We start from the raw sequence: 23459 nt of genomic DNA, 5'->3' as shown, positions 1-23459 counted from the left end.
CTCATTCAGTATTCACGAAAACTTTAGTGCCCCATGAACAAATTACAAAATTCCCCCCAAATTTTCATTTATGAACTCCAAAGAAATCCCACACATTCAGAGAAGGTGGAAATAATGAGTAAGAACATTTGCATCTCAGTTGATTTTCTTTTCTGGTCGTAGATACACCATAGCTTAAGAGCCTGAGGAGCACTTACCAGAGGGCAGGAGATATGAATTCCTGTCCTAGTTTTGACACTCATGGGCCAGGCACGTAATTTAGCCTCTGTTTCTCTCTGGGAGTGATCTTCCTAACTGAAAGCGTAACTGTGAAGATTTTATTTTTACTTAGTTTTATTTATTTCCAATATAATTACAAGAGATTGTCATTCTCCCTCTCCCTCTCACCCACACAAATAAAAAAGAAACTCCGTTTTTTTTGTATTTGTTGTTGTTATTGCTCTTTTCTTTTCATTAATTTTATGGACAAACTACTCTTGTGGAAAAAAAAAAAAAGACAATGAAGATCCACTGTTTCCAAAACCCGGTGTTAAAAAATGTTAACTGTTTCAGGCGCACTCCTTCAGAAATTTCTAAATTCATATATATGTATATGCATAAAAAAAAAAATTTATATATAAACCCTGGTGGCGTAGTGGTTAAGTGCTATGGCTGCTAACCAAGAGGTCGGCAGTTCGAATCCGCCAGGCGCTCTTTGGAAACTCTACGAGGCAGTTCTATTCTGTCCTATAGGGTCGCTATAAGTCCGAATTGACTCGACGGCAGTGTTTTTTTTTTTTTAATATAAATCTCATTTTTTAATGATAATATTATAATCTACAAATTCATCTCCACTATTCTCGCTATTCTTTTGTGACAATATATATATGGGCCATTTTTTATACCAATACACTTATTATAAAAGTATTTCATAAAACGACAATTACATAATTTCTATAGTCAGTTCCTCTTAATTGACTTGTAAATAATGTTTAGTCTGGCTATTACAAATAATATTATAACAAGTATCTTGCTATATTTATTTATATTTATTCTTAGAGTGGCAGTGACATTGCTTATGCAAAAAAAAATGAGCATTTTAATTTTCCCGATGTTGCTTAATTGCTCTCCAAAAATTTACACCTATTACACGGCAAGTAATGTATTGGAGCGTCTCTTTCTTCCATACTTGGGAAAATTGGATATTTTACATTTAAAATTTTTGCCAGGATGGCATTTTTATTTTATTTTATTTTGACGTTTATTTAGTTGTTTGCAGTTGGGCTGTTTTTTACATGTATGTTGACTATTTAAACCTTTTTCGTGTGTGATTAACCTGATGACTCTTAAATAAGTAGTCTATATATTATGGCTACATTTTTATCAGTTACTCTACTTAAAAATGAATGAATAATATGTTGTCGATATAGAGAATTTTAAAAATACAGAAAACATAGCAAAGCAATTGGGTAAGAAGAAACAGATAATGACAGGAAAGGCTGCTATCGGATTAAGCAAATTAAGACTGAAAAATGTCCATTGAATTTGGTGACTGTGAAGGATCCAAAGCCTAGAATCTTCTATCTCTATCCTCAGACCTAATCAGTTCCCAACAACAGCCTATCCTTCATCCTAATAACTCTCATTAGCTCCCTCCTCAGCCTTTTTGACGCACCACAGTATTAGCTTTCAGATGACCCTGCTTCTGAACTAGCCCTAAAGCAAATTTCAAATCTTTCCTGCTTTAGAATACGGCCAGAGGGATAGTTTGAACTGTAAAACTGATGGCCTCACGTTTCTGGTCTCTTCATTTGTTTACATCTTCAACAGATAAAATAAATGAACTCCTTTTATGGCAGTCAATGAATTTTTTTGGAGTCCAGGTTTCTGCTATTCTACTCACAGGGCAGAACCACTTTCCTGCCCCTGGCCATCTATAAAATATTAGCCTTTCACAATAATAAACTCAGTTATCAGTAGTTCCTGAAAAATGTTCCTGTTCACATACCATTGTATTTTTGTCCGTACTATCCCCTATGAATAACTTCTGTTTGAAAAAATAGAATAATAATCTTACTTCTCTGAATTTCAGGCCAGACATTACCTTCAAGGTGATCTCTCAGTCTGACTCCGCTCAGCTAAGGTATTCCTTCTCTTTGCATCTCACTGGACTTTGCAAATACTGCCATTATGGCAGGTATCATATTAAAATTTAAATTGTCGGTTTTCATGCCTGCTTTTCTACTTGGCGTGGGCTCCTTTGCAACAATGATCACACTGTTCATATTGAATACAAGTGTCTTGCTTTGGATTTCCCGGACACGGATCCCATGAGGATAATTCATGTGCAAACCGTTTATGAAGGAAATGCCCCCAAGGTAGGTGGTTAAGGATATGGGTGAAGCCAGAGGGAAAGGGGAGGAAGTGAAACAAAGGTAATGTCTCATACAGAAGCCCACAGAGAGTAGACTTCAGACTGATCTCACAGGGAAACTCTGGAGAGTAAACTCAGCCTCGGAGTATTATAATCCAGGCATGGATCTATCGCTTTCCTACTTCTGCATCTGTCAGTTATTTGATATAACCCAGTGACCCAGTGCCGTCGAGTCGATTCCGACTCAGCAACCCTATAGGATAGAGTAGAACTGCCCCATAAAGTTTCCAAGGAGCGCCTGGCGGATTCAAACTACCAACCCTTTGGCAGCCTCAAAAAACAAAACACAGCAAAAACTAACCAAATGACCTGCTATCGAGTCAATGCTGACTCATGGCGGCACCGTGTGTCTCAGGATAGAACTGTGCTCCCTAGTCTTTCCAAAGGCTGATTTTCAGAAGATCACCAGGCCTTTCCTCTGAGATGCCTCTGATGGACTCTAACCTTCAGCCTCTCTGTTAGCAGCCAAACACTCAATCATTTGCATCGCATAGGAACTACCCAGTGGTAGCCTCAGGAGGATGTAAACTCTCAGGCACTTCAGCCCTCTTCAAGCAAGGACTGAACAGATCCAGTAGCTGAATGGTGGTACTCCAAAGATGTATTTTCTATATATTGTGTGTATGTGTTCATGTGCAGGTGTGTGTGTGTATACACACACATGCAATCCAAGACACGTGTACACATATGCAAATATTGTATTTGCATGTCTATAAAAAACATATATAATTATACACCAAAATATGAATGTTTATGAGTGAGTCTTAATTGCTTATATCCCCAAGTTTTCATATGGGGCATGTTAGTTATAATCTTAGAAGTGTAAGTGGATGATGGAAAAGAATCATAACATACAGACCTGTGCTGTCCAATACAGGAGCTATTAGACACATGTGGCTATTTAATTTTAAATTTAAAATAAATTAAATAATAGTAAAATTCGATTTATCAGTCTCATTAGCTGCATTTCCAGAGCTCAATAGCTACATGTGGCTCAGGGCTAATGTACTGGGCAATACCAATTTACAGAAGATTTCCATTATAGCAGAAAATTGTATTAGGCATTGTGGATGTAGACTCCTCATTTAAGACATGTGTCAGGTAATTTTTTTTTTCTTTTAAAAAAGTGTCTAATATACACTCTGGAACTAAAGCAACTCAATAACCAAAAGAACCTAAATTAAGAACTCAATGGATTAGACGCAGATTAAGAAATATTAAATAATTAGAAAATAGGAAAGAAGAAACTATCTCTAACGATGCAAAAAAAAAAAAAAAAAGATGCAAGGAAAGACAAAAGATGAAAAACAGAATATAGAAAAGGAAATATACTAGTATATAAACTTATATTATCATGAGTGCATTCATGTATATGTATATGTAAGTACATGTAGGATCTCTATGAATCAGAATCGATTCGTTGACCAGGGATATGTATATATATGTTTATGCACATATATACATATATAACTACATAAACTTATGCTAGGGAAATGGCAAGTGTGCCAAGATTTTCACAAATATCCTCAAAGACATGATTTGTAATTACTACAAAATAAGAAACATTGAAAAAGTCCATTAGTGATATAATAGATAAATACATTATCCCTGGTAGCACCAAAAATGAATGAACTCATGTGTTCATAATGATATAAGCAAACTGAAAAAACAAAATATACAGTGAATAAAGTCATACACAAAAAATATATTCTGTGTGATTCCATTTATATGAACTTAACAAAAGGGAAACTGTACTGTAATGTCTAAGGATGCATACTTAAGTGCTAAAATTATAAAAGTAATAGAGGAATGCCTGCCATGAAAGTTTGAATGGGTATTCACTCTCCTTCTGGTGGGAGGAAGGGGCCATGATAGCAAAAGGAATATGGAAGGCTTCTGATGTGATCCAATATTTGGTTTCACAATGGGCCATTGGTTCACTTTATACAAATTTGTTATGTTGTACATGTATGTTTTATGCACATTTTATATGTGAGTTCAAAATAATTAACAGCCAATTCAGGAAATAAAATATGTTTAAATTCATATGTAACCAACGAAATGCAATTTAGAACAAGATCAACAAACTCAAACATACAGGCACATACATGCACATATACAACCTTAGAATGCTAAAATTCTTTCCCTGATTTCTCAAAAAAAACCCCATAAAACCAAACCCACTGTTGTTGAGTCAATTCTGACTCACAGCGATACTATAAGACAGAGTAGAACTGCCCCACAGGGCTTCCAGAGAGCGGCTGGTGGATTTGAAATACAAACTTTTTTTGGTTTACAGCTGAGCTCTTAACCACTGTGCCACCAGTACTGCAACTGGTTTCCCACTGCCTGAATAATAAACACCCAAGTCCCTAAAGTGGTTCACAAGCCCCTGCATCTCACCTGACCCATACCCCTCTCTACCTCACTCTATCAGCCACACTGGTTTTCTTTCAATTTCTCCAGTGCATTGCACTCTGTTTTGCCACAGGGACTTTGCACACGCTGCTATCAATCTGAGACAGTTTTCTTTCCCTCTCTACCCTCATATCTTAGTTCAGATCCCACCTCCTCAGGGAACATCAGCCCCTTCAGATGTAGAGCAGTTTCCTTCTTACGCTGTGCTTCAGAACGTTGATCTGTTCTTCCTTTAGAGCACCTTTCAGTTTGTAACTTCAATTTATTGGTGCATTTACTTCAATACTATCTACCTCCCCTTGTGGCAATAAGCACTGTAAGGGCTATCTTTCACCATTGAACCTCAGTGCTTTGGACAATGGTGCTTGTGAAATTAATGAATAAATAAAGATTTTAAAGAAATTAAGTTGAAAAGTCCTGGGTGGTGCAAAAGGTTAAAGCGTTCAACCGCTAAAGGAAAAGGGGGCAGTTTCAACCCACCCAGATGTACCTTGGAAGAAAGGCCTGGTGACCTACTTCTTAAAAATTAGCCACTGAAAACATTACGGAGCACAGTCCTGCTCTGACACACGTGGGATCACCATGAGTCAGAATCGACTCATAGCAACTGGTTTTATGACATACACAGTAAGCAGCGGGAAACACGGGTCACTTGTCTAAGAGCATTCTGTACAGAAACAGAAATCTGGGAATCGTTAGTAGATAAATGTTAGCGTAATCGATAGTGGACGGAATTGCCCTGAAAAAGGCTGCACGAAGACACAACAACAACAAAAACAGCAAAACATAAGTTCCCTGTAATTGAAGCTGGACCCTCCCAGCTATATTTACCACCACTCTACTCTATTCCCAGTGTCTACACTCGCAGCCCTCTAGGCCACATGCCTTTCCTGAAGTATATGTTTTCTTTCCCCACACCCCTATTTTTTCCTGAAATGCTTTGTCGTTCCCTCTCTGCATCATTGACTAAAACCCATTCCTAGATTTCATGATTCTATTAATTCTTCTCTTGCTTAATTTGGAATCCCTATGAAAGCCCCTTGACAAGATGGGTTGACACAGTGGCTCCAACATGGGCTCAAGCATAAGAAAGATTGTGAGGATGGCTCAGAACTGGAAAGTGTTTTGTTCTGTTGTACATAGGGTCACTATGAGTCTGAACTGATTCAAAGGCACCTAACAACATGATGTATCAGGAGCCCTGGTGGCATAATGGTTAAGAGCTTGGCTGCTACCTAAAAGGTCTGCAATTCAAATCCACCAACTGCTCCTTGGAAAACCCATGGGGCAGTTCTACTCTGCCCTACAGGGTTGCTATGAGTCAGAATCGACTTGACAGCAACGGTTTTTTTGGTTTTTGTGGTATTTCAATGGTTAATCACTTGGCTGCTAATCGAAATGTCGGCAGCTAGAACCCACCAGAGGCTCCAAAGAAAAAAAGTCCTCGTAATCTGCTTCTGTAAAGATTACAGCCTACAATATCTCCTGGGGCAGTTATATTCTGTCCTATAGGGTCACTATGAGTCAGAATCGACTTGTCAGCAAACAACAATAACAATAACATTCAACTGGAATCAACATAAGATTTTAAGATCCTTAAAGAAAAAAGTTCAATTCACCATTGTTTGCCTCACAATATGGCCCACAGTTCATAATTCTGGAAAAAAAAAAAACTGAAAACAAGAGGTTTTGTTGTTCTTATTTGGTACCAAAACCTGACCTGAACTGATCCCACTTGGTGGCAAAATCTGACCTGGACTGATGTGAGGGGAAACATAGTACTGCCTAGAGCTGGAAGAAGGTGTGACTTACAAATGGCGTGTTATTGTTGGGTGCCACGTGGATGACTCTGACTCATAGCAACCCTGTGTGACAGAGCAGAACTACCCTACAGGGTTTTCTTGGCTTCTGGGAATACAAAAGTAGGTTGCTAGGTCTTGTGCCCACAGAGCCCACTGGGTGGATTCTAATCACCAACCTTTTGGTTAGCAGCCAAGCACTTAACCACTGGCACCAACAGGGCTTCTTACAAATGGTGCATGCACCATATTTACCCTTCTAAAATCCAAAAAGTTAAAAAAAAAAAAAAATCTAAATTCTGAAACAGACCTGGCCCTAGCACTTTATATAGGATTGTAGGTCTGTACCTTGTACTGGGTCTTACACTCAGTAATGCTTAATAAAATTCAATATTGTCTAGTATAATGTCAAATGAATGAATGATTGCATGGTTTTATGAAAAAAAAGAGGCCCTGTCAATTTGATACAGCATATATTTATAGGATATCTACCACATGTATGATGCTGGAAGCTGGCTGATATAATTATGAATAATATATTTCCTTTGCCCCAAGAAGCTGCCAGACTAGTGACTAATACCTACACAGACAGCAAGAAAGACCGTGACAATCTGGTGAAGACCGCATGTAGGATAAACAAGTCAGAAAGGGGAAATGCTATAATAAAGAGTAAAGTTCTGTGGTATTCTAAATTAGGTAGGTAGTTTTACAATTTTTGAAAGAAGAAAAATAATCCATTAAGGAACATATTTGTTTATACAATACAAGTATGATTCATGCTAGTGTGCAAAAGCAAAAAAAAACCCCAGAAAGACAGGGAAGCAATTCAGATGATGCTGACTTTATTAGTTTTCTAGTGAACACTCGCCATGTGCTGTAGATTCTAGTAAGAGTCTGAAGGATAAAAAATGCAAGATTTGAAGTAAAAAAATTGAGGAATGGAGAAACCATTTCCTGTTTTCTACAGATCTATCTTGGAGGATTTGAAGTATTCACACAACAGATCTCATGGTTATATTGAGGTCGTTTTGCTCTGTTACTGCAAAAGGACAGCCTTTGAAATACCCTGTTGTTTCAACAGAACCCACCTGTCCTGTCCCTGGCTTTTTTAGATTTCAAAATAAAGCTCTAGAAAACAAGTAGGTCTGAATTACCCACCACCCACCCCACCTCTGCACGTTGTAAATCATGGCACATCTTTGTAAAATTTTAATTTTTTTTTTAATTTTGTGATGCTTCCCTTTTTAAATATTATTTGTAGCTGTTGCTATTTTTTTCCTTTAATTACATGCTATGTATCTTTTGGAGCCTTGGTTGCTAAGTGGTTAAGAGCCCCACTGTTAACCAAAAGGTCAGCAGTTCAAATCCATCAGCTGCTCTTGGAAACCTCATGAAGTAGTTCTACTCTGTCATATATGAGTCAGAATCAACTTGATGGCAATGGGTTTGGCTTTTGGTTATTCATCTTATAGGAGCCCTGGTGGCATAGTGGTTAAAGCACTCCACTGCTAACCAAAAGGTCGGTAGTTTGAACACACCAGCCGCTCCTTTGGAGGAAGATGTGGCAGTCTGCTTCTATGGAAATTCCATGGGGCAGCTCTACTCTGTCCTACAGGGCCGCTAGGAGTAGAAATCGACTTGACAGCAGTGGGTTTTGGAGTTTTTATCTTTTGCAAATATCATATCTTCATTCTCTGGAGCCTAGAAATGGAGTAAAATTTAGGAACAGTTTCAGCATTACAGCAAACACTTTAGAGACTTCAGAATTGAGGGCTAAGGTGAGGGTCAAAGCACTCAGGGGGTGCCACGTCATTTTTGGAACAAAGTTTCAACAATTTACTTAATTGGTTTTAGCATGAAATAAAATATGACTTTCTATTACATTTAAAGAAATTTATCACATGTCTTACTTTTAATACCTACCAAAATAATTAATTGAGCTTCTACGTTATGTCATTAGGCTCATTATTAACTTACCTCAGTGAAGCTTTTCATCATGATTCTCCAAGTTAAGTAAATTATTTACCATCTAACAACAGGTCTTTAAAATTTACTTAAAATTATGTATTTACAGTTACCTCAGACTTTTAGGACTTTTCCTTCTACAATTGGAAGCACCTACTTAATACCTAGAATGCTTAGGCTATTTTTATAATTTGATTAAACTTAACAGTCAACTCAGTTAAATAATGAGCCAAATCATTTATAAAGTTTTAATAAAGCGATAGAGGTTAGTTTATTCATCTGAAAGAACAACAACAAAAAAAAAATGCATGTTTGTAAGTGGAACTATAAATAACTTAAACATAATAAGAAACCTGTTTCCTTGAATGTAACCCATAGTACTTACCTCTCTGTTTTTTAAATTTAAATGTTTATTTTATTTTTGGTGAAAATATACACAGCAAAACAAACACTCATTCAATAATTTCTACATGTACAGTTCACTGGCCTAGGTTATGTTCTTCACATTGTATCACCATTCTCGCTATCTCTATCCAAATTACTTCACCACTATCCAGTGAGATTCAGTGACTTCTAAACTTATCATCTATTCTTTGGAGTAACTATTGACAATTTGATCTCATATAGATAATTCTTTAAAAGAGGGCTATGCTCAAGGTAAGGTTTTCTCTGGCCAATTTTTTTCAAAAGTAGATCATCAGGTCCTGTTTCCGAGTCTGTCTTATCTTGGAGCTCCACTGAAACCTCTCCATCATGGGTGACATTGCTGGTGTTTAAAATACTGGTGGTGTAGCTTCCAACATCACAGCAACATGCAAGCCACCACAGTATCACAAACTGACCGACGAGTGATGAGCAAGTAATCTGAGATCCTGGACTATATGAAAAACAGCATGGCATCAGGATTGGAGGAAGACTAATTAACATCCTGTAATATGCAGATAACACAACCTTGCTTGCAGAAAATGAAGAGGATTTGAAGCACTTACTACTGATGAAGATCAAAGACCACAGCCTTCAGTATGGATTATGCTTTAACAAAAAGAAAACAAAAATCCTCACAACTGGACCAATAAGCAACATCATGATAGATGGAGAAAAGACTGAAGTTGTCAAGGATTTCATTTTACTTGAATCCACAATCAATGCCCATGGAAACAGCAGTCAAGAAATCAAACTATGTACTGCATTGAGCAAATACACAGCAAAAGACCTCTTTAAAGTATTAAAAAAACAAAGATATCACTTTGAGGACTAAGGTGGGCCTGACCCAAAACATGGTATTTTCAATTGCCTCACATGCACGTGAAAGCTGGACAGTGTCTAAGGAAGACAGAAGAGCTGATGCCTTTGAATTACGGTGTTGGCAAAGAATTCGAATATACCGCGGAATGCCAGAAGAATGAACAAGTCTATCCTGGAAGAATTAGAGCCAGAATACTCCTTAGAAGTGACGATGGCAAGACTTTGTCTTATATACTTCAGATATGTTATCAGGAGGGACCTGTTCCTGGAAAAGGACATCATGCTTGGTAAGGTCAGTGAAAAAAAGCAGGACGCGCGACGAGATGGAACAATGGGCTCAAACATAGCAACGATTGTGAGGGTGGCACAGGACTGGGTAGTGTTTCGCTCTGTTGTACATGGGGTTGCTATGAGTCGGAACTTACTTGAAAGCACTTAAAAACAGCAACAATAGTATGTTCAAGGCTAATATTCTTTACTAATTGAGTTAAATTGTTTTTGTTCATTTGTTTAAATTAAGACTTTAGAGGACAGTTTTGATTCAAGGTTTAAAGATTATCTCAGGGCATTAGATTCAGGGTTTCCTCCAGTCTCAATGGGTCCAGTAAGTCTAGATTTCATAAGAATTTGAAATTCTGTTCTATCCCCCACCCACCACCTTTTGATCAAGTTCTATCTATTGAAACCATAATCAGTGATTGTACCCAGGCACAATCAGTTTTTCTGGTCTCATGGCAAAGGAGGCAGTAGTTCATGGAGGCGAATAGACCTGCAGTTTAGTTCCTCTGATTCCTGGCTCTCCTTCTTCCTCTGCTGCTCCACCACCTCTCCATTTCGTACCTGATATCCTGCTCCATATCCTGGGCCTCTGGCCTCAAAAAAGGGCACCACCCGCCACTAACTTCCAAGACTCTGAGGATTGCCTTTGGCTCCTCCTTCTGTCTTTAAGAAGCGCTAAATTCTGCTGATTAACCACTTAAATATCTTTTTAATGCATCCAGTTTTTGTTTTAAGTGATTTCTCTTGTTGACAACCTTTTTTTTTTTCTTTTGCATGGGGACACCTCACCTGTTTTCTTGGAATATCTGCTGGAATTGCCTAGCTGGTCTCCCAGCTATCCCATTCTTGAATCTGCCCAAACTACACTTTGCATCTAGAGCTGTTTTCTAAATGACTAATTCCACCCTGTTGCTCCTCAGCTTCAAATTTCTCAATAGCTTTCTAATCCAGCATGAAGCCCAACATGATATGCCCTATTTTCTTTCTTTTTTTTTTTTTTTAATTGTGCTTTAGGTGAAAGTTTATAGCTCAAGTTAACTTCTCATACAAAAATTTATACACATATTGTTATGTGACACTAGTTGCAGTCCCTGTAATGTGACAGCACACTTCCCCACTCCACTTGAGTTTCCCATGTCTATCCAACCAGCTCCTCTCCCTTCCTGCCTCCAGGCAGGAACGCAAACTTGGTCTCATGTATCTGTTTGAACTAAGAAGCACACTCTTCATGAGTACTATTTTATGTTTTAAATTCCAGTCTAATCTTTGTCTGAAGAGTGGGCTTTGGGAATGGTTTTAGTTCTGGGTTAACAGAGAGTCCGGAGGCCGTGACTTCAGGGATTCCTCTAGTTGCAGTCAGACCAACAAGTCTGGTCTTTTTACATGAATTGGTGTTCTGCTCCACACTTTTCTCCTGCACCATCAGAGACTCTCTGTTGTGTTCTCTGTCAGGACAGTCATTGATGGTAGCCAGGAACCATCTAGTTCTTCTGGTCTCAGGCTGATGGAGTCTCTGATTTATATGTCCGTTTTGTCTCTTGGGCTAATATTTTCCTTGTGTCTTTGGTGTTCTTCATTCTTACTTGCTCCAAGTGGGCTGGGACCAATTGATGCATCTTAGATGGCCACTTGCAAGCTTTTAAGACCCAGATGCCACTCACCAAAGTGGGATGCAGAACATTGCTTTAATAAACTTTGTATGCCAATTGACCTGGATGTCCCCTGAAATCATGGTCCCTAGACCCAAGCCCCATCTATTCTGTCCTTCGAAGTGTTTGGTTGTGTTCAGGAAGCTTCTTAGATTTTGGTTTAGTCCAGGTGGGCTGACTTTCCCTGTGTCATATATTGTCCTTTCCTTCACCTAAGATGATTCTTGTCTACAATCTAGTTAGTGAATTCCCCTCTCCTCCCTCCTTACCCCCATAAACATCAAAGAATATTTCCTTCTGTGTTTAAACCTTTTCTTGAGTTCTTACAATAGTGGTCTCATACAATATTCTATTTCTTGCAACCTCAGTTCTCCCTTCCCAACTCAAGCACTGCATATTGCAGCCACACTTCAAGTTCCTTGAAATCATGAACATTATTTTGTTCAACATTGTTTTTTCAGAATCCAAAACAGTGCTTGCCATTTAACAAGTTTTCAAAAGCACTTACTATTTTTAATTTTAAATTGATGAGTTTACCAGCCAGATGAATACATGATTTCTTGGCATCTGAAATCTATTTATTCTTCTTCATTATTTTATTTTAGATTTTAATATGTTTAGGTTGCTATAGGAATTACTTGAAAACTCTCTGATCCTCTGGAGATTGAAGTACTAGTAACACAAGCATCTGGTCAGCTGTCAGGTCTGATTTTGCCCAATGCAAACTGGCAGAGAGAAATACTTGCTAATAAAGGATGAATATGTAATTTTCCTCTTTGTACCCAAAAAGTAGCAAGCAATACCTTGTTTCCAGGATGAATTGTCCAAAGGTGGCTACCAGCCAGTGGATGAGAGCTGATATAGTTCTATGTTCATTCACTTCTACATTTTTGTGGTTAAGAAAAAGGAAAACAATAAATATGAAAAGGAAATGAAGAAAGATTTTTTAATCTGACATGAGAATTTTGTTTCCCATTAGCCCTTCATGTTAAATCACTATCTTATTAAAAAATGTGACATAACCTAAAGTTGTAACAACTGTTTCTTAGATATTTAAATACGGGATCCTGATTAACTGACTGACAGGTTGTCTCAAACTAGCAGTGTAGAAACGACCAAGCACAATTGAATTAATCCTCTTCTGAGATATGCTTATTCTATATTAGCAATAGATAGTTTCTCAAATATGCTTTTCATTAGCCCACCAAACCACCCACTGCCGACAAGTCGATTCCGACTCACAGTGACCCTATAGGACAGAGTAGAACTGCCCCGTAGAGTTTCCAAGGAGCTCCTGGCGGATTTGAACTGCCAACCTCTTGGTTAGCAGCCATGGCACTTAACCACTACGCCACCAGGGTTTCCAAAAATAGGGAACGCTTCACGAATTTGCGCGTCATCCTTGTGCAGTGGCCATGCTAACCATTAGCAGTAATGGTAAATACTAATTGAATATTATTTATCAAATTAAAATATTTTATTTTTGTATCCAAGGGAGTCTAGTTCTTAAGAATCTGGAAGCTCAATAAAACCATTTTTATTGCTTCACCTAGAAAAGGAAATGGAAATATTGAGTCACAAAAGAACATGGTCGTTATTTTTATCAAACTTTAAGTTTACTCTTGGTTAATAGAAGCTGTGACATTTCCCTATCATAAGGACATTCAATTAATATATTAAGGTGTCAACGCACATTCTTTGGTAGAAAATAAATCAAACAAAGCACCACCCTGGAATTGTTCAAAATTAGCAACAAAAATATTGTCAGTAGATTGACTCAATCAAGAAATATTTATTTAGTGTAATGTGCTAGGCATTGTGCTACATGCAGAAGATAATGCAGTCAAAAACCACAAAAGCCCTGCTCTCATAGAGCTTATAGCACACTGGGCTATGCTGAACATTCTCCGTTTCCTTCTCCAGATCTACTTTTCTTACCCTACTGAGCTGTGAGTTCTGGCCACTGGCCTCTAAGTACTGCATTGCTCCCTTTTCCAGTGGTTTCCTATTGAGTTTGACCAATGAAAGCCAAAGGCAAGAGATCAGAGGCGGGAGGAGAGAGCTGAGTTTGAGTATTACTTCTCAAGATCCCTCCCTGCTGGGACATAGCTTGGCAGTACCTGGGTTTCTCTGCCTAAGACCACAGAGGCTTTCTCTTACAGGTATAGATCAGAGGGTTCAAGGATCTGCTCTGTACTTTCTCCTTCAAAAAATGGTAATAGCTTTAGCTTCCCCATAACTTGTGGGGTTCTTTAAGTCTGGCCACATATTTGTAAATAATCTTTTTATTAAACTCTCTTCAATTACCCCCTGGTGTGTCATCTATTTCCTGAATGTGCTTTTAATGACGCATGGGGTTAAAGAAAAAATAAAAACAAGATATTTGAGAAACGACCTTTTAGTAGATGCTGTCAGTGACCCTCCCGTATTGTCTTGACCCTCACAATTACTGTGCATGCTTCTTATCTGAAACCCTTTAACTAAGGGTTTTTTTTTCTTTTTAAACTGCTTAAGTCATCTAGGCTCAAGGTTAGGGTAGGTGAGGTGTTATGAGAGTTAATGCACTCCAGTCACCCTGTTTTCCAGCATCTCTCAACCAATGACTGATAAAATATTGTTGACAAAAAAACAGCTTCTAGGAACCTTGGTTGCAATAACTTTGAGGCATTATTCATGTCATCTCTCAGAGATTCCCAGTAGGTTTTGGCCCCAGATGCCCATGATAGAAACCAGGTTGGTGCCACACTTTCATCAGCTTTATTTATTATCTTGCCACACTTTCCCCCTCCATGGCTGGTAGTTCCTGGGGTCTCCTAAAACACAAACACACACACTACATTAACTCACATCCTTACTGAGGAAACCCAAAGTAAGACAGACCTGGAGGAAGAGAGGAAACAAGCCACAAGCTATGCATACTTCAGAAGATGATGACGGTTAAATTAAGAAGGAGCAGATACAAAGAGCAAGAGAGCCCGTGAAAGAAGGGGGAGAAGTAGGAGGTGAGGTCAGGGTGGTAGGAGATTACGCCAAGTAGATCTCATAGACTCAAGCATGAATTTTGGTGTGATTTTTACAGGGAGTGAGATGGAACCTCTGGAATGTTCTGAGGAGACAAGAGACATGATCTGACTTAGGCTTTTGCAAGACCACTCTGGATGTCGTGTTGAGAGAGACCTGAAGAAGTGTGAGGGCTGAAGCAGTGAGACCTGCTAGGAAAGTTAGTCTACTCAAAAACAGGGGATTGCAATAATCCAGGAGGGAGATGATGGGGGCTGGTATGAAGGTAATAGTAAGAGTAGATGAAAATAGTTAGATCCTGGGTCTTATTTTTAGATCTCCTGATTAATATTGTTTGATATGTATTATGTGTCAGGCCCTCTTCTTAAGAGATACCAAGATGGAAACTATTCTCATCCTCATTTTACAGGTGAGGAAATTGAGAATAGGAAGGTAAAGTCAAATATGCAAATTTCCAGCTGTGAAGCCTAAGTCTGCCCACATCCCCTGCACAGATCTTCACCCTCCTCACTATATTGCTACCATCAAGGAAGCTGTAATAAAGTTAAATTGAGTAGAGTGGTAAAGACAGAAGACAAACTGCAGTGAATTGATTATGAGAAAAATATGCAGAAAAGTAGAACTACTGAGGGTAGGCAACGCTTTCAAGAAGTTTCACAGCAGACTTTTTGTTTTGTTTTCTTAGTTTTCTATTTAACCTGGGAGAAACTTATTCTTGTATGTTATTATTGGGGAAAATATGTTACAGGACTGAAAAATAATTGACAAGGAAGGCTTGTCACAGAAAAGAAGTTAAAATATATACAAGGAATTTATTTTAAATTATAAATATCTATAAATATGTGCTACTCATAACTTATTCAAATAAAAGAAACTCATTGAAGAAAAAAAATCTTAGTCTACATTCACCTTTCCCTGCAACCCTAAATGTCATTGCTGTCTTTAAAGTAACCACCAATAACACCTTAGTGTGCAGCCTTCCAAATAACTGTGCATGTATTTGTATGCATGTGTGTGTTTAAATTTTTGCATACAATGAATATCAACAATGTATTTTTTGTGAATTACTTTTTTTCACATCATAATTTGTCTTTGACATTTTCCCATACCAGAACATAAATCTATTATATCCTTCTTAATAATTTATTGAGTATAACATCAGCTGCATAATGGTAGTATTGTAACTATCAGTCACATTTTAAATTTATTTCTAAGAGACTTTTTATTTCAGGATAGCTTTAGATTTATAAAAATATTATGAAGGTTCCCATATACCCCTCACCCAGTTTCTTCTATTATTAACATCTTTCATTAGTATGGTATTGTCACAATTAATGAGCAGGTACTGATACATTATTATTAGCTAAAGTTCATACTTAAATTCCCTTAGTTTTCTCTCATGCCCTCCTTCTGTTTCAGGATCCCATCCAGGATACTATATTTAATCATCATATTTTCTTAGGCTCCTCTTGGCTGAGACAGTTTGGGTATCCTTGAGAGTTTTGAGGGGTTCTCATCAAGTATTTTGTAGTGTTCTGAGTGGGTATTTGTCTGATATTTTTCTCATTATTAGACTGGAGTTTTGGGTTTTGGAGAGGAAAATCACAGAGCTAAACTGTCATTCTGTTCCTATCACACCAAGGGTACATGCAATCCACATGACTTATCACTGTTGATGTTAATCTTGAACACCTGGCTGAGCTAGTGTTAGTTAAGTTCCTTCAATGTGAAGTCAATCTTTTGGTCCAATTTTTATACTGAAATCTTTGGAGGTCACTATGCATAGCCCTAAATGAAAGAGTAGAGAGTTAATGGTTATCTAACACCTAAACTCTCAGATGAGGCATGAAACAAGGATAAGAAGATTAGAATTTAGAAAGTAATTGAAAGGTATTTTCTGAGATAAGAAAAAGGAGTAATCACATGTACTTAGGAATCGGATTGGCAAAAAATATACCAGCTACTAAGCCAGAACATAAGGAGACCTGGGTAACACAGTGGTTAAGCGCTTGGTTGCTAACTGAAACATTAGTGGTGCGAACCCACCAGCCACTCTGTGGGAGAAAGACGTGGCAGTCTCCTCCTGTAAAGATTACAGCCTTGGAAACTCTGTAGGGCAGTTCTACTGTGTCCTATAGGATTCCTATGAATCAGACTCAACTCGAAGGCAATGGGTAATAACGGAGCAACACACAAACAACATGACAACTGAAGTATTAGAGAAATCTTACTCTCAGCAAATAGTGAAAAGACCAGATCAAAATGAAGTCTGTAATAAGAAGCACTATTGCAAATATAATCTTACAGGTGAACAGATTACAAAACACAGCAACAGAAAGGAATAAAAAATCAAGATTGAGTTCTCACACTTAGAAATTTGGGCATTATTTTTAACAGTAAGACTGATCCTTCAATTGCAAAGTTTTTGAAGCATGAAATGAGTAAATAAATGGGACACATTAGCATTTTTTCAAGAGTTCAATGTACTGTTGTATAAGAGCACTAAAACTAAGACACCTGGCATGACTAACACAGGTTCGAATAAGACTCTTCTCCCTGAGATCACTGCTTCTGTTTTCAGAATACTTGCACCCTCTTGAGTGAATCATGCTAACTCGACACTATGATACAAATGTTTTTTTCTCAAAAAGAACACTTGACAATTCATGTACGACAAAGTTGTGGTTTATAAATAAGTAAATGATAAGAATGTTATGGAAGTAAAAGATAAAAATATTCCCCAAAAGACATTTGTATAACATTGTGACTCAGGGAAAATTGCTTATGTAGTTCGCCCCCAAAAAGCCTGTGACTAACTGACATGTTGAAAAGTTTACTTGTTACTTATATGTCACTCATAGGCAACCCCCAGGCTTCATCTATAGTCTTCTCTCCTTTTGGACTAGGGAGCACTGGGAAACTCTTCCAGAGCTCCACCAACTTGGGTATCTCAACCAAGATTCCTTTAATCCAATAAATAAAATTCTATCATTTCTCTCCTTACAAAGCTCTTATTGTTTTCTACACGTTGACATAAATGGCACAGAAGTGGGATAGAGACATGATACTGACTTCAGAGCACCTAACAACAATTTTAGAATGTTATTTTCTCTGTTATCACCATCAGTAAAAATAAGCCTACGCTATGTGCTTTAAACATGTTTGAAGAGTCAGGAGTCTGCAGGATCTGACCCTTTGAGGAATCGGGGAACAGGATAATGAAGAAAATTCCAGGTCTGGAAAATAATGGCTGCTGCCTATTTGGAACTCTGGTGGCAAAGTGGTTAAGAGCTGGGCTGCTAACAAAAAGGTGGGCAGTTTGAATCCACCAGCCACTCCTTGTAAACCTTATGCCCTACAGAGTCACTATGAGTCGGAACCAACTTGATGGCAATGGGCTTAGTTTTTTTGATTTGCTGCCTATTTGATGTGGATTCATGGAAGAGAAAAGAGAAATAGAAACAAGAGGGGGAAATAAGAAACATGCGGAAATGAAAGAGAAATGAGACATGACAACCACCTGCTCTGCCCGCACTGCCAACAATCACGCATTAAAGAAACTGCACTTCACTCTCCTGATAGAAAAGGATGCTCTTGAGATAAGAAGACTGTCCACAAAATACCTAGAAATAGAAAAAAACCAGATGAAGAGTAAAATACTACAACAAAAAAACTACTGTATAAGAACACAGAAAATGTGAATAATACATTTTAGCTGATGAAATTCTTTCCCCTAAACTAACCACAAAGTAGGAGAAACTGTAGTACAATTCCCCAAAATTAAAACTTACTTAAATACCGTCAAACAAGCATTTACAGATTACCCAATTCAAGGAATTTAACATTGACCAAATATTTTCATCTAACCTATAGTCTTATATTCAAAGTCTGATATCACTTTAATTTAAAGGAGTTTCTCTACTTTTTTTGTCTTGACACTGGCAGTTTTTGAAAAACCCAGGCTAGTTATTTTATAGGGTGTTCCTTACTTTGGGGTTGACTAATGTGTTCTCGACTCAGCTTATGCAGTTCCAACTGGAATACTGCAGAAGTGCTTTGGTTTCATTCTCAGGATATCCCCTCCCCAAATACACCATGTATGTACATCTTACCGACGAGGTTCATTTGGCGGATCAGGTCAAGGTTTTGTTATTTTCTTCACTGCTTTTTCACTAATCATCAATCATTGTGAAACACTTTGAGAACATGCAAACAGCCTGATCCTGATCCTGATCCAGTTTTCTCCTTTAGATGTAGTATCCCAGGATGTGTCTTGCCTGAACCAATCTTTACAAAGATGGTTGCAAATGGTGACTTTTCTGCATTTATTAGTTGGCACGCTAGTTGAAGAAGACACTCTCCTTTCTCCTCTACTTATTTGTTTGTTACTTACTACCATCGTAGATTCATGATTTACCACTTTATCCAGTGGGCTATAATGCATGTGGGCCTTGTTTACTTTGATACTCAAGTCATTCACAGATTTGACCATTGAGAGCCTCTTCAAGCTATTTCCTGTGTTCTTTTGTTATCTAAATTTCTATTATTTTATTAAGCACTTCCTTAATTTCTGGCACAACAAGGTGTTCAATCTCATTTGTACCTGCTTTTTTTGTCCCAGCCCAGGAATCAGATATTTCTTCAAAAGGCTCTCATTCTTTTCAGTAAGGCCTGGTGTTTAAAAGTTAACATTTGGTCACAAAGTTTGCTTGTTACTTTTGGGTATCAGTGCTTCTTTCTGTGAATAGAGTAAGGAAATATATAATTCAAAATACAATGTGTACCACTGGCCATTGGGAGCCCTTGTGTGTGTGTATGTGTGTGTGTGTGTATGCGTACACATATATACATACACACACACATATATATATCTGTCTTATTCACCATCCAGTATGTGCTCTTATCCAAATATTTACACGTTTGATATCCTTTGCTTCCTGACTGCATACCTCTATTTCTACTTTGTAAGAAGAGAGAGAAAGACCAGTCCCCTCAGGATTTCTTGTAAAGTCATTTGCAGAAGCCATGAGTATGAGAAAGAAATCTCGGCTCCATTTTATTTCTAGATCACGAACATAAACTTCTTCCATTCCTACCTGTGAAGATGTTTTCTGTTCAGGCGCCTCCCTTCAGTGGGCTCCAATGTGTGCACCTATTTGCTTTTTAATGCCTTCCCGTATACTGGATGACAGTGGGTTCTCTATCTAGGCGCAAAGTTCATTTTGTGCTCACTAAACTTTGGGAGAGAAAATACAAAATAGAATTGAAAGAATAATCTTTGAGTAACTGCTTTAAAAATACCCAAACTGGCCCAGAGAAAAACGAACAGGATATACAGATTGTTATCATGCCCACAGATCACTGCGATGAGAGAGACTTCATGGACAAGACTTGAACAGCATGCTGTTCTTTGAGCAATTTGCCATCTTCTGATAGCCAGGTCCTCAAGGACTTAAATCAGGCAGGATTTCACAGGATCTGTGCTATAGTCCTTTTTAAAGGCACTTTAGATAGTCATTTGATTTTTCATTTTATTTTTAGCAAGCACAAAAGAGGTGAGAAACATGGCTTAACTGGAATGGAGCAAAGGAAGAGTTGATATTTTCTTTGACACTCTTTACAATAGAATCTATTCTTTAATGAATAGAATTATTAGGGAAAATAAGGTTATAATGCAATATAAAGCAATTTAACATTCATCACTAACTTTCGAAGCTGATGAATTATGACGAGATTATTTCTAATACTTTTGGAGATAATGTAGATACATTTCTTGATTCTGTGCTTAGTGTTACTTTCACATAAATTTGGTGAGCATATTGAAGTATATTATGAAAAAGATAGTGAGTTATGGTGCAATATGCCATGTAGCATGTAGCTTAATTTTCTGACCACCTCTCTGTCTATTTATAAAAAAAAAGTTTTATACATAGGATTTATGAGGTATAAACGGATTAATGAATTTGTAATCGTGTAATTATCATAAAATCGTATTTTAAAAAACTCCTATTTACTATTAGCATCTATTAAAAGAGAAGCAAAGAACTATGACAATACGAAAAACCAAAATCAGGTGTTGTCAAGACTATTCCAACTCATAATGATCCTATAGGACAGAGTAGAACTGCCCCATAGGGTTTCCAAGACTGTAAACTCTACGGAAGCAGACTGCCACATCTTTCTCCCTTGGAGCGGATGGTGGATGTGAACCACCAACCTTTCGGTTAGCAGCTGATCACTTAACCACTATACCACCAGGACAGAATTTCACAAGTATTTTGCCTCTAAAAATCACTGAGATATAAACTTGTTTCCATGCTTTCCCTATTCTTTTCTCTAGGTCTAAGCACACACCAGAGAGGGTAGTGGCAGATCCTAAGAAACAAATAGCTCACAGGTATTTTTGACTTCGGTTCTATAGAAGTTTTAATCTTTCGGGCGACAGTAATTTATAGGTAGATACAGAGTATATAAGGAAACAATAAAAGAGAAGTTTTCACAGAGATTAGAGAGAGAACAACCAGATCTGGAGAAAGATGAATATGAGAAAAAGTAGGAAATGGGCTAGCTCTCCAGGGGAAAGAGCTCTGGAAGATAGATGTGAATCTCAGGGAATGCTGATCTCATAGTGAGATCAGCCTGGAACCAAGGGATCATTCACTTCATCACTTGTTCTTTTATAAGGATTTGGAATTCTCTGCAGGCAGCTCATGTTGATTGGCCAGTAGAAGGCTTACTTTGTCCAGTTTTTGCCTCATTTATTCCATGTGGATGTATCATCTAGCAATGTTCAGTTTAGTAGTAGTAAGTCCAAGAAAAATATTTAAGGTGGTGTGCTGACTTGGGCTGAGGAAACCTAAATTTACCACATTTAGGGATTTTTTTTTTCAGTCATTGTTTCTTCAAATGTTGTTTTCTGTAACCTTTTTCTTTCCTCTTCTCTCTTCTCTTCTCCTCTCCTCCCCTCCCCTCCCCTTTCCTCTCCTCTCTTCTTTTCTCTTCTTTGGGGATTTCAATTCCCAATACATTGGGAAACTTGAAGTTGTCCCACAGTCCACTGATGTAATGCTCATATTTCCTAGTCTTCCTTTTTTATGTTTCATTTTGAATAGTTTTTATTTTCAATTGATTAAATTCACTATTTTTTTTTTAAAACTGCAATGGTTAGTATACTCTTAATCCCATCCAGTATATTTTTAATCTTAGACATTGTATTTTTCCCTTGAGTTGATTTTGATCTCTTATACATCTTCTGTATATTTCCTTCCTCACTTTTCTCTATCTTTCCAAACATAGATATACAATTATAATAACTATTTTAATGTCTTTGTCTACTATCAACTGTATCATTTTTGGGTCTGTTTCTATGGATTGATATTTCTCTTCATTTTTGGATGTATTTTCCTGCTGCTTTGTATGCCTGGTAAATGTTTATTAGATGCTAGACATTGCTAATTTTACCTTGTTATATGTTGAATATTCTTATATTCCTTTAAATATTCTTTGTTCTGTGATGCAGTTAAGTTACTTTGGAAATAGTTGCTTTTGAAGCTCACTTTTAAGTTTGTTTACTGGGACCAGAGCAATTTTCAGTCTAGGCCTAATTTTTTCATACCACAGAAATGATCCTTCCGGCTACTTTATCTGATGCAAGGTTTTTCCACTCTGGCTAGTGGAAACATGGAAGATTTATGACCTGTCTGAGTTCTAGGGATTGTTCTGCCTGCTGCTTTTCTGTGGTTCTTTCCTTGGCCTTGGGTCATTTTCTTACATGTGTGCACGAATCAGCATTCAACTAAAGATCCAAGGGAAATTCTCTGCAAATGTCTGGAGTGTCTGCCTTTCTGTGTAGCGGTCTGTTCTCTGGCATTCTACCATATGAATTCTAGCTGTACTGTCCTCTCCAAATTCTCATCTCTTCCAAGGAGAGTTATATTTAATGATTTTTTAACAATGTACTATGTTTCTGCATAGCATCACCTTTCCTACCTATTAGCTTTACTTATCAACAAATGCAATCATACAAAAAAGGTGGACACTTAATTACATTTGGGGGGGAATTTGGCATGTTTTAAGAATTTCCTAGTTTGAATTTGAAAATAGCATTTCAATTTTGTTACAGAAAGAAATGCTACTTATCACATGATACCTATCTATAATGTTCCCTGTTATAGCTGAGGACTTTTGTCCACTTTTGAAATCTTTATATTAATTCAGAAAGAATGGATGCTGCTTAGACTCCCACTTAATTCTTTCAAAATCAATATTTTAATATATTTACATTTCAGAGGAATCACTTTTGAAATAAGAAACACTACACCTAGGAAAGCTATTTTTTTCTTGTAAATAGCATGCTAGAAGGTAAGGAAAATGCACCTAAAGCAATCTAGTTTACCTTAAGAATATCACATAAATAAATAAACGATAGTCCTTTATTTATATTTGAGTAATATTTTGGGCCAGGTGTCCTAGGTATCAGAGAAAAAGAAACTAAGAATTCATTTCTATCGTGAAAGAAACCACAGTCCAGATGAGAAGACGTAAACAATTAAAGGACAAAGAGTGCTATGAAAGGGGTAAGCAGAAGTTAATATCAAAAAACCAGGGAGGGTCACCGAGACCTGGCCAGGCTGGGTAAAGGAAGGGTCAGAGAAATCTCTTAGAGGAGAT

The 23459-nt window shown here is 37.5% G+C and overlaps 1 protein-coding gene and 1 non-coding gene across 2 annotated transcripts in view; both read right to left on the bottom strand.

Moving 5' to 3' along the window:
• Window positions 1–23459, bottom strand: part of GPC5 (glypican 5) — a 1599408-nt gene that overhangs the window by 205634 nt on the left and 1370315 nt on the right. The gene's annotated exons all lie outside the window — the stretch shown is intronic.
• LOC126058438 (U6 spliceosomal RNA) lies at window positions 13134–13242 on the bottom strand. The gene has a single exon (XR_007513218.1). It is a non-coding gene; the product is annotated as a U6 spliceosomal RNA (small nuclear RNA).

The sequence above is a fragment of the Elephas maximus genome, chromosome 14, assembly GCF_024166365.1.
Source record: "Elephas maximus indicus isolate mEleMax1 chromosome 14, mEleMax1 primary haplotype, whole genome shotgun sequence".
In the NCBI taxonomy this organism is placed as follows: domain Eukaryota; kingdom Metazoa; phylum Chordata; class Mammalia; order Proboscidea; family Elephantidae; genus Elephas; species Elephas maximus.
Note: the sequence above shows the minus strand (reverse complement) of the source record. Positions and strands in the feature narration are given on the sequence as shown.